At 41.7% G+C, this 11,181-nt stretch overlaps 1 pseudogene; it reads left to right on the forward strand.

The window, feature by feature from the left end:
• The first annotated feature begins 9,618 nt into the window (after positions 1 to 9,618).
• On the forward strand, positions 9,619 to 10,011 carry LOC118720858 (annotated as a pseudogene).
• The last annotated feature ends 1,170 nt before the right edge of the window (positions 10,012 to 11,181 follow it).

An 11,181-nucleotide genomic window follows, 5' to 3' on the forward strand; every position in this document is an offset into this window, starting at 1 on the left:
GTGCAGGCTGGGCTGAGAGACAACCCCCCCCCCCCCACTGCACGAATTTCATGCACCGAGCCTCTAGTGTGTGTGTGTGTGTGTGTGTGTGTGTGTGTGTGTATCTATATATCTCCAATGATTTCTAATCCCACTGTGATGGAACTTCAGTAACAGAGCATAACAGGCCAGGAAACAATTATAGTGACTTATTCCTCTATTTGCAGCCTTTGTAAGCATCTTTCTCCAAGGTACTAGAGCTGGGTGAGGCAAAGTAGGCATCTAGGGTGCAAAATTTAAGGAAGAACTCATTGTCAGGGTACAATTCCAGCACAATGCTACCCATTTAGGTAAGTCTAGATAAAATCTGTTAAAGGAAAGCAATATGACTACAGCATTAGAGATTATGATCCAATGGGCAGACTTTGGATTTATGAATTAATAATAACTAGCATGTTAATGTACACTTAACAAAGCATTTTATCATTTCTGATCCTCACATGACCTTTGAACAGAGAACCGGTATTATCATGTTCCTCTCTTTATAGTGGGAAAACTAAGGATCAGGAAAGGTGATGGTTTTGATCTTAGATGGTTAATAACTAAGCCAATATTTATATATAGTCTTTCCAGTCTAAATCTCAGTTATTTCTATTAAAATACTCAGTTAGAAGAGAAACTAATCTACTCAATAGTTAATTCAGCTCTACTTCTTTGTGTGCAAAATTTCCATTTTTAAAAATTGAGTTGTATAACATTATGTTAGTTTCAGTTATACAACACAATGATTAGACATTTATATAACTTACAAATTGATCACTTTAATAAATCTAGTAGCCAAATGATGCCATACAGAGTTATTACTAGTGGCTCAGTGCATGGAATTTGTACACATTAAAAGGGAATTAATTAGAGAAAATATTTTAATATTGCTATTTGCCCTTTCTCTATAATAGAAGAGTCAGAGATGAAAGAAAATTAGTAAAATGGCCCAAACCAGTTTGGCTCAGTGGATAGAGCGTTGACCTGTGGACTGAAGGGTCTCAGGTTCAATTCCAGTCAAGGGCATGTACCTTGATTTTGGGCACATCCCCAGTAGGAGGTGTGAATAGGCAGCTGATAGATGATTCTCTCTCATTGATATTTCTAACTCTCTATCCCTCTCCCTTCCTCTCTGTAAAATAATCAATAAAATATATTTTAAAAAAAGAAAATTAGCCAAAACCGGTTTAGCTCAGTGGATAAAGCATTGGCCTGTGGACTGAAGGGTCCCAGGTTTGATTCTGGGCAAGGGCATGTGCCTTGGTTGCGAGCACATCCCCAGTGGGGGGTGTGCAGGAGGCAGCTGATCGATGTTTCTCTCTCGTTGATGTTTCTAACTCTCTATCCCTTTCTCTTCCTCTCTGTAAAATATCAATAAAATATATTAAAAAAAATAAAATTAGTAAAATGTAAATGAGTATCTTTCTCCTGTCAGAGTCTGGGGCACACCAAGGGATCCAGAATCAAGTCCTCACCCACCGTGCATGCCTCAAAATGGTATGAGACCCAGACCCGGCCAGCCTCTCCCTTGTCAAGCCCCACTGGGAAGGGGGCTCAGCCTCAGGTCCCCCGTCAAGGCCCGCCAGGCAGGGGGTGCGGTCCTAGATCCCCTGTCAATCCCCACCAGGTGGGGGTGTGGCCTGAGGTCTCCCGTCAAGTCCCACCCAACTGGGGTTGTGGTCTGAGGTCCCCTTTCAAGCCCTGCTAGGCCAGGGGAATGGCCTGAGGTTCCCTGTCAAGCCGTGCCTGGCTGGGGGTGCAGCCTCAGGCCCCTTGCCCCAGCCCAGTGACATGTAGCCTCAGGTCCCTGCTGATCACTCATTACGGGAACCCACCTCTTCAGTGGGCACAGACATCTTGTGACCCCATGAGGGTTAATCTGCATAATACATCATTGACTATTCCCTATGTTGTACTTTACATCCCCATGATTATTCTCTAAGTACCAATTTGTGCTTCTCAATCCCTTTACCTTTTTCAACCACCCCTCTAACTCACCTCCCACCTGGAAATTGTTAAATGTTATCTGTATCTATGAGTTTGTTTCTGTCTGCTGTTCATTTATGTTGTGTGTTTTTTAGAGTACACATATAAGTGAAATCTATGGCATTTGTCTTTCTATGTCTGACTATTTTACTCAGTGTAATACCCTCTAGGTACATCCATGTTACAAATAACAAGATTTCATTCTTTTTATTGGCTGAGTCATATTCTATTGAATATATGCACTACTTCTTTGTTATCTATTCGTCTATTGATGGACACATAAGTTGTTTTCATATCATGGCTGTCCTTTCTAATAAAGAGGGAATATGCTAATTGACCATCATGCCCGCACAAAGATGGAGGCATACACAGCCACAAGATGGCAGCGCCCAGTCCCCTAAACGCCCCCTGGGTGGCAGGCACGTAGCACAGCCGGGCTCACCCTCAGGTAGGTCCAGCTGCTCCGCATGCCTGCCTCTGGAGTCTCCTAGGCCCCTCAGTCCCCCAGACGCCCAGGGCTGGCCCAAGGTGCAGGCAAGCCTCTGATGGTGGCTGCCCAGCTGCCCAGGGCCGCCCAAGGCTCAGGTAACCAGGGCTGGCTGAGGTTTGTATTGCTGGCAGTGGCAGCAGTAGAGGTGTGATGGGGGCATCACCTTTCCCTGATCACCAGGTCGCCTCCTGCCCCTGAGGGCTCCCAGACTGTGAGAGAGGGCAGGCCGTGCTGAGGCACACTCCTCCAGTGCATGAATTTTCATGCACTGGGCCTCTAGTTGTAAATAATGCTGCAATGAACATATTGAATATATATGTCTTCAGTTTAGTGTTTTAGGGTTTTTTAGATAAATACCCAGAAGTGAAATTGCTGGGTCCTTCTTTGTCTCTTGTTATAATCTTTATTTTTTTAAATTAATCTTTATTGTTGAAAAGATGTCCTTCTTTTTTCCTCCCATAGCTCCCCTCCATCAGTGCCCACCCCACCTCAGATCCTCACCACTCTATTGTCTGTGTACATACATAGCCTTTTTATTTTTCAGTCTCCAAGCTGACGCTCTATCCATTGAGCCAAACCGGTTTCATAGCCTTTTTATTTTTAAAATTTGTTTTGTCTGGTTCAAGTATTGTTACTTCAGCTTTCTTTTGTTTGTTCCATTTTCATAAAATATCTTTTTAATTCCCCACTTTCAGTCTTTTGATTGGAAATGAGCATCTTGTAGACAGCATATTGAATGGCCTTTGTGTTATCCATTCAGCCACCTCAGATGGTTGAAACATTTTTTTATTGGAGCATTTAATCTATTTGCATTAAGTTATTTGTTGATAGACATGCATTTATTGCTATTTTATTATTCATATTTTTATTTTTATTCTTCCTTTTAATAAAGACTCATTAATATTTCTTGCAATTCTGATTTAATGGTGATGAACTCCTTTAGCTTTCTCTAGTCTGGAACCTCTGGCTCCTCATAGGGGAACTCCACAGCTGAGCTATTCCTCCCAATTTAAAAAATATGTTTTTATTGATTTTTAGAGATAGAAAGGGAGAGGGAGAGAAACATCAATGAAAGAGAGATTGATCGGCTGCCTCCTGCATGTCCTCTACTGGGGGTTGAGCCCACAACCTGGGCATGTGCCCTGACTGGAAATTGAACCACAACCTTTTGGTGCATAAATCAATGCTCAACCACTGAGCCATACCAGCCAGGGCTTCCTCCCAATTTTTAGCCACCATACATGGGTGTGGGACCAGTACGCATCTCTGCCCCTCCTACCGGTCTCCAGGTGGCTTCTTCGTTAGATCCTTTGTTATAGGACTTCTGTTCAGAAGATTTCAGTCAGTTCTGAATGATGGTTGATCTGTAGTTTAGTTGTAATTAAAAAGAACATTCTTATTTATTTATTTTTTTAATTTTAAAAATATATATTTTATTGATTTTTTACAGAGAGGAAGAGAGAGGGATAGAGAGTTAGAAACATCGATGAGAGAGAAACATCGATCAGCTGCCTCCTGCACACCCCCTACTGGGGACATGCTCGCAACCAAGGTACATGCCCTTGACCGGAATCGAACCCGGGACCTTTCAGTCCACAGGCTGACGCTCTATCAACTGAGCCAAACTGGCTTTGGCAAGAACATTTTTATTTATTTTTAGAGAGAGAGGAAGGGAGAAGGAGAGAGAAAGAGAAACATCAATGCAAAAATGGAACATTGATCAGCTACCCTTCTACATGCACCCCATCAAGGACTGAGTTCACAACACAGGCATGTTCCAGGACCAGGAATCAAACCAGCAGCTTTCCCCTGCACTGGACTACTCCTAACCAACTAAGCCACACTGACCAGGGCTAGTTGTAGTTTTGATGTGGTTGGGAGAATGCAAGTACTGCATTGACCTACTCACCATCTTCCAAAATTTCTGTTCTTGCTCTATCTCAAATCTTGACTAATTATGTGGTCTGATGGTTGACCTGAATTATTGAGATATAAATAAATAAATTGTGATAATAGGGGTAACTATTGGCAAATAAAAGTGATAAGAGTAAGTCAATATATTATTACAAAACACTCATAAAAATTGCCTTTTTCTAGAGATTCAAAGCATTATAAGAAGTATTATAATGGGACAACTTTCAGAGTATATTTATATAAAATAACTTTAGGACAAAAATAAAAACATTGAAGAAAAGAATAAAAAGAACAGTAAATTGTGTTGCTATATTATAGTAATTATGTGAATTACATAACAATAATTATTAATTTTGGATGTTATTGGATGTCCTAAAAATGAATACATTATTGAAAGTGATATTTACATGAATTATATAAAAATATTATTAAAAGTTAAATGTATTTCATGGGGTAACATTTTATTTATTTATTTATTTTTAAATATATTTTATTGATTTTTTACAGAGAGGAAGGGAGAGAGATAGAGAGCTAGAAACGTCGATGAGAGAGAAACATCGACCAGTTGCCTCTTGCACACCCCCTACCGGGGATGTGCCAGCAACCAATATATGCCCTTGACCGGAGTCGAACCCGGGACCTTTCAGTCCACAGACCGACGCTCTACCACTGAGCCAAACTGGTTTCGGCTCATGGGGTAACATTTTAAAGAATTGCTCATTATTCCAGTTACACTTCACTACTTACAAGATCTGAGCACCATATTGGCCTTAGTTAGAATTCCAAAGTCTCTTAGATATGAGCATGCAATAGTATTGGTAAAATTGTAACTCCCTACAACATCTGGCTTTGGAGTGTTCTGGCAAGGGAAATGTGCCTCTGGTCTAGTGGTGGGAATTGTGGTGATAGCAGAGGTGTCAGTAGATATGAAGGTGGTGTTGGTGGTGTTTTAAATAAATAAGAGGGAGACAAAGAAACCTTCAAAAGTTAAGTCTATCATAGGGGAATTTGTTGTTAGAACAACAAGAGGTTCAAAGAAGATAGATAAACTAGAAAGAGAAAGCATTCCAGAGGGAGAGGTGTTCTCTGTTCTGTTGTTGAGAAGCTGAGCACTGAGCCTGGGGCCTGTTGCCAAGTTGAGTGGTTGTAGGCAAGGGAGGCTGGGAGGCATTGCCCCAGATGGTTCCTGACTCTCCCAGGGGCAATGCAGAGACAGGCTCCAGCTTGTTGATTCCCTTTGCAGGTAAACACTTGCAGGGACCAGCTCAGCCTGACTGAGGCTGTTCTGAGAAGTATTTGTGTTTTTACACAGACAACTCCTTGCATTGGGGGCAGGGGTAAATTACCAATGGGGATCACATACTGTATATCTAAATGTTTAATTCAAACAATTAACAGTTAAATAAATTAACAGTTAAATAAAATATGTTATACCCCTTTTCTCTGGATAAACTATACTTTCAAACCGACCTCGAAGGCCAGGTTCAAATGTGGAATTCTCAGACTCCTTGTAGTTCCAGAACATGGTGAAGTGGGGAGAGACAGCCCCCACTAAAGCCAATCCCTGTTCTCTTCCCACTCTCAATTCTTTCCTCCACTGTGAAATCTCACCTTCACACTCAACTGTGATTTCAAATCCATTTATATTCCTCAAAACAGCCCTTTTAGTTACATGGAAGCTAGGGAAATGCACATTCTAGTGGCAATATGGGACACTTCAGGATGGTATACACGGGGGAGAGAGGCCAATACAGACCCACCCTGGAAATGGGCGCAGCTATTTGGGCATGGAATTCTGGAGTTCTTAGAGCTGGGCATGCATTAGAATAGGGGACAGTAAACTATGGGCAAATCTTGGCCTTCCACCTGTTTTTATAAGTAAAATTTTATTTGAATATAGCCACACTCATTCATTTACATATTACCTATGGCAGGTTTCTTGCTACAATAGCAGAGTTGAGTAGTTGTGACAGAGATCATATGGCTTGCAAAGCCCAAAATATTTACTCTTTGGTTCTTTTAAGAAAAAGTTTACTGACCTCTGGTCTGGAAGGGGGAGTGGTAGGCTCCAGGGGGCTTGCCTCTTTGGCTCTAGGCTTGAGAAAATGCAACTAGAGGAGGGCCAGAGTGAAGTTTCCCAAGTGAGGGGCCCCAAACCTGAATCTGACCATTAGGAAACATCAGACAAATCTAAATTTGAAGGACATTATTTTATAACAGGGCCTGTACTCTTCAAAATGCCCATCCAATGAAAGATGAAACAAGGGTAAGGAACTACACTGTATTCCCAATTAAAAAAGACTAAAGAGGCATGATAACTAAAAGCAATGAGACAATTAAAAGATTGCATCTGGGACCAGGAAAAAATATGCTATAAAAAACAATATTGGGACACCTGGTAAAATTTTCAAAGGGGTGTTATTAGGTAATAGCATTGTATTAATGTTAATTCCCAACTTGAGAATTATACTCTGATTATGTAAGTAGATGTCTTATTTTTAGGAAACACACAATAAAGTATCCTATTAGATATATAATAAAGAGCTAATATGCAAATGGTCATCACGCCCTCACACCCTCATGCTGGGGCTGGGGGACCTGAGGCTGCACCGGGGGACCTGAGGCTGCACCCCTCACCCAGTAGGGCTTGACAGGAGACTTGGGGCTGTGCCCCCAACCCCAGTGCTGGGGCTGAGGGACCTGAGGCCAGGCTGTGCTCCCTGTCCCAGTGCTGGGGCTGGAAGACCTGAGGTCATGTTTCCCGCTCTGGAGCCAGGGTTGGGACACCGGAGGCTGCACCAGGGGACCTGAGGCCTCATCCCCCCGCCTGATGGAGCTTGTTGGGGGACTTGAGGCTGGACCTCCTGCCCAGTGGGGCTTTATGGGGAACCTGAGGCTGTGCCCCATGCCTGGTGGGGCTTGACAGGGGACCTGAGACTGTATGTGTGTGTGTGTGTGTGTGTGTGTAACTTTTCTGTAAGTTCAAAAGTATCCTATATTAATAAAAGGCTAATATGCAAATCCACCAAACTACAGAATGACTAGTAGCTATGATGCACACTGACCACCAGGGGGCAGATGCTTGATGCAGGAGCTACCCTATGGTGGTTAGTGGAATTCTCAGACTCCTTGGAGTTCCAGATCATGGTAGAATTCTCAGATCTGAGCACCATATTGGTGTTAGTTGGAATTCCAAAGTGTCTTAGATATGAGCATGCAGTAGTATTGGTAAAATTGTAACTCCCTCAGCCAGAAGCCTCTGTGGCAGCGCTAAGGATGTCTGAATGCTGGCTTAGGCCTGTTCCCCATGGGGAGTGGGCCTAAGTCAGCATTCAGACATCCCTTGAGGGCTCCTGGACTGTGACAGGGCACAGGTCTGGCTGAGAGACCCCCCCGCCCCACCCTCTGAGTGCACAAATTTCATGCACTGGGTCTCTGTTTTCATAATAAAAAGTGAAAAAATAGTCCTAGCTGGTTTGGCTCAGTGAATAGAGCATCAGCCTGTGGACTGAAGGATTCTGGGTTCAATTCCGGTCAAGAGCACATGCCTGGGTTGCAGGCTAAATCGCCAGTAGGAGGCATGCAGGAAGCAGACAATCAGTGATTCTCTCTCATCATTGATGTTTCTCTCTCCCCCTTTCCCTTCCTCGCTCTAAAATCAAATATATATATATATATATATATATATATATATATATATATATATATATATATATTTCCTACATGACTGAAATAGTCTTTGGCAATCTGTCTTTATAATGTCCCTTTTATTATGGGAATTCTAGGCATTTTACAACAAATGATATCATACGATAGCTTTTAGCAAAACAAAAAATACAGTGAAATTAGAAGAAAAATTTTAGATGAAGTGTCTTTCCCCTATATGCCATATGTAAATCAAGGGTCTTTATCTAGGCTGAAAGTATAGTTTAGGCCTTTAAAATGACTAATTATTGCTTTAAAAATCTCATCTGGCACTTTAGCAATGTTTGCATTCCCATCAATTTTTCACTAGACGGCAGCAGAGGACACCAGTCTGGCTCTAGTGTAGCCTTAAATTCACACAAGTATTCTGTCCATAGCTTTTGTCAGACTGGGGTTGATCTGGGATTAGTACACATGAAGAGCTTTCCTTAACCTTTTATTGGTGATTCGGAATCCTATTAAACTGTTTTCATTGTAGCTCTGCATGGACCTTCTGGCCACCACACAGACATTTGTCTGCTTTTGTCCTTTACTCTGTTAGGTACTCTCCAACATTTCCCCATGTAGATTGAAGTTTGAATGGAGTAGGAGTCAGCATGGTAGTTCACCTGTTTTATCCGGTGACAGTTCCATCACAAGCATGGGATCTTTGGGTTCATTCTCTTGTTTTCACAGCCCTCATCCAATACCCACTCAGCCAGACATTAATTCATTACTGTAGTCCAGCTGCAGCTGGGTTTCTGGCCAGGTCCCTTTTCATGAACAGTAAGCAGTTTCTCCTCAGTATGAATTTGGTTTTACTGCAACCTGCATCTGCTCCACAAGGGGATGATTTATCCTTCCATATATTGCAGAGTTTTCAACATCAGAGAATGGTTAAGTGGACTCACCCACCCAGGCATTCAGTGCCTTGTCAGTATTTCTTTCCTCATTCCTTCATTTCATAATCCGTTGGTCAAATTGAATTAAGGGTGGGAAGGCTACCCTACTGCTACCACCACTGTGCAATGCCCATAGAAGGGTCTTCTTAAATTCTACTAAGCATTTAGACTCACAAGACTATGGGAGGCCACCCAGGACACTGGCCTATTCAGAAGGACATAGGACAGGAAGCCCTCATGCCCACAAGGCAGTGTCAGATATTCCTAGGGGTAGGAATCTTTTTTTTAATTTTTTATAATATATATATTTTTTATTGATTTTTGTACAGAGAGGAAGAGAGAGGGATAGAGAGTTAGAAACATCGATGAGAGAGAAACATCGATCAGCTGCCTCTTGCACACCCCCTTCTGGGGATGTGCCCGTAACCAAGGTACATGCCCTTGACCGGAATCAAACCCGGGACCCTTCAGTCCACAGGCTGATGCTCTATCCACTGAGCCAAACCTAGGTTTTGGCTAGGGGTGGGAATCTTTATAGTAGCTTACTCAGCAGACCTCTCAGGTGCAAGAAGACAAACTCTTTTTCCTACCTGGCTGCTTGAAGATCGGCCACCAACTTGAATGACACAGTTAACTATCCAGACCAGGAAGTTTATAACCAAGAGATTACTTTTGCAGAAACAAATGGTCACTGACATCCTTCACCCTGGGAAGGCAATAGTACCTTAGATAAATTCAGAGAAAACTAGCCAAAATGTGTAAGATCACACCAGATGTCATCTTTGTATTTGGATTCAGAACTTATTTTGGTGGTGGCAAGGCAGCTAGTCTTGGCATGATTTATGATTCCTTGGATTACATAAAGACAAATGAACCCAAACGAAGACTTGCAAGACCTGGCCTGTATGAGAAGACATCAAGAAAACAGAAAGCAATGCAAGAAAAGAATGAAGAAAACCGGGAACCTCAAAGGCCAATGCTGGTGCTGCAAAGTGTGATGGGGAGGTTGGATAACATAAGGAGTAAAGATTCTTCAGTGACTTTGTCTGTGGTGACTGTGCACTTTTCATGAGTGGTTTAATAAACCAACAACAATAATAAAAAAGACCTACATTGGGCAGGTGCACAAATTGCTCTGATTTCATGCTGTCCAGCAACCAATATCTCTGTTAACAAATCCATAAGCCTGGCTAGCAAAGGGACTTGAAGATTAGAAAAGGAACCCAAGGTTATGGTGACTGCCAGTCCAGATACAAACCAGTTACAAACCAGGGGTCATTTTTATTACAAGCAATGTTGTCTAGTAACAGTTGACATATATTACCTTTATCTGTTTAAAGGAAAAAATAGTTATAAAATTTAGCAAAAGTTAAATGGTTGGCTAACACAGGGCAATGACACAGATAAAAAGGTTAAAGTAAGGTTTCTTGATCATTAGTGTTTCTTAGACCATCATTGCCTTCTTTCTGCAATGGAAGCAAGTTCTGGCTTGAATGGAGAGTTGGGCCTCTTGGGGTTATCAGTGCTCCTGCTTGCCCAGTTATAGAAGTAACATATCTTGTACTTGCGTTGATTCTCACTAAATTCTCAAACATTATGGAGTATCATGAACACTACTTGCAAAAGAAGAGCAAGAAATGGGAGCAAGCATATTTTTTTTGTCTCCTCTGTACATGCATATGCTCAATTGTCCCATCTGACTTTACTTTCAAAGTATTGAGAATTTTAAGATGGTGACAACAGAGCATTAAACTGAACGTGGGGCCCTTCTGAGCATGGGCCTCATGAAGTTCATGAAGCCTGCCCTGACTAATGGTATTCTGCTTTCTATGTCCATAGTCTGCCAGCTTTTGGAGTTATTGTGGTGTATAAGGTGACTATATTGTGTTATATTAGGAACCTATACTTATTTGTTTCCTGAAGGAGAATATGATTACTGGTTTTTAGGAGTTTTCATTTATTTTGTTAGATATTGAGAGAGGAAGATTGGGCGATGTAGTTTCAATCCACCAATTTAATGCTTTCTTCTTATACTTTCCACTTCTCTTGGTTAACTCATCATACAAGTTGCAGCTTAAATTTCACATCATCATCATTTCAATCAAAATGAAAGCACAATGTATCAAAACATATGAACTGTTGCTAAAGCAGTGCCAATAGGGAAATTTATAGTACTAAATGCTG

The sequence above is a fragment of the Pipistrellus kuhlii genome, unplaced genomic scaffold, assembly GCF_014108245.1.
Source record: "Pipistrellus kuhlii isolate mPipKuh1 unplaced genomic scaffold, mPipKuh1.p scaffold_m20_p_17, whole genome shotgun sequence".
Classification (NCBI taxonomy): Eukaryota; Metazoa; Chordata; class Mammalia; order Chiroptera; family Vespertilionidae; genus Pipistrellus; species Pipistrellus kuhlii.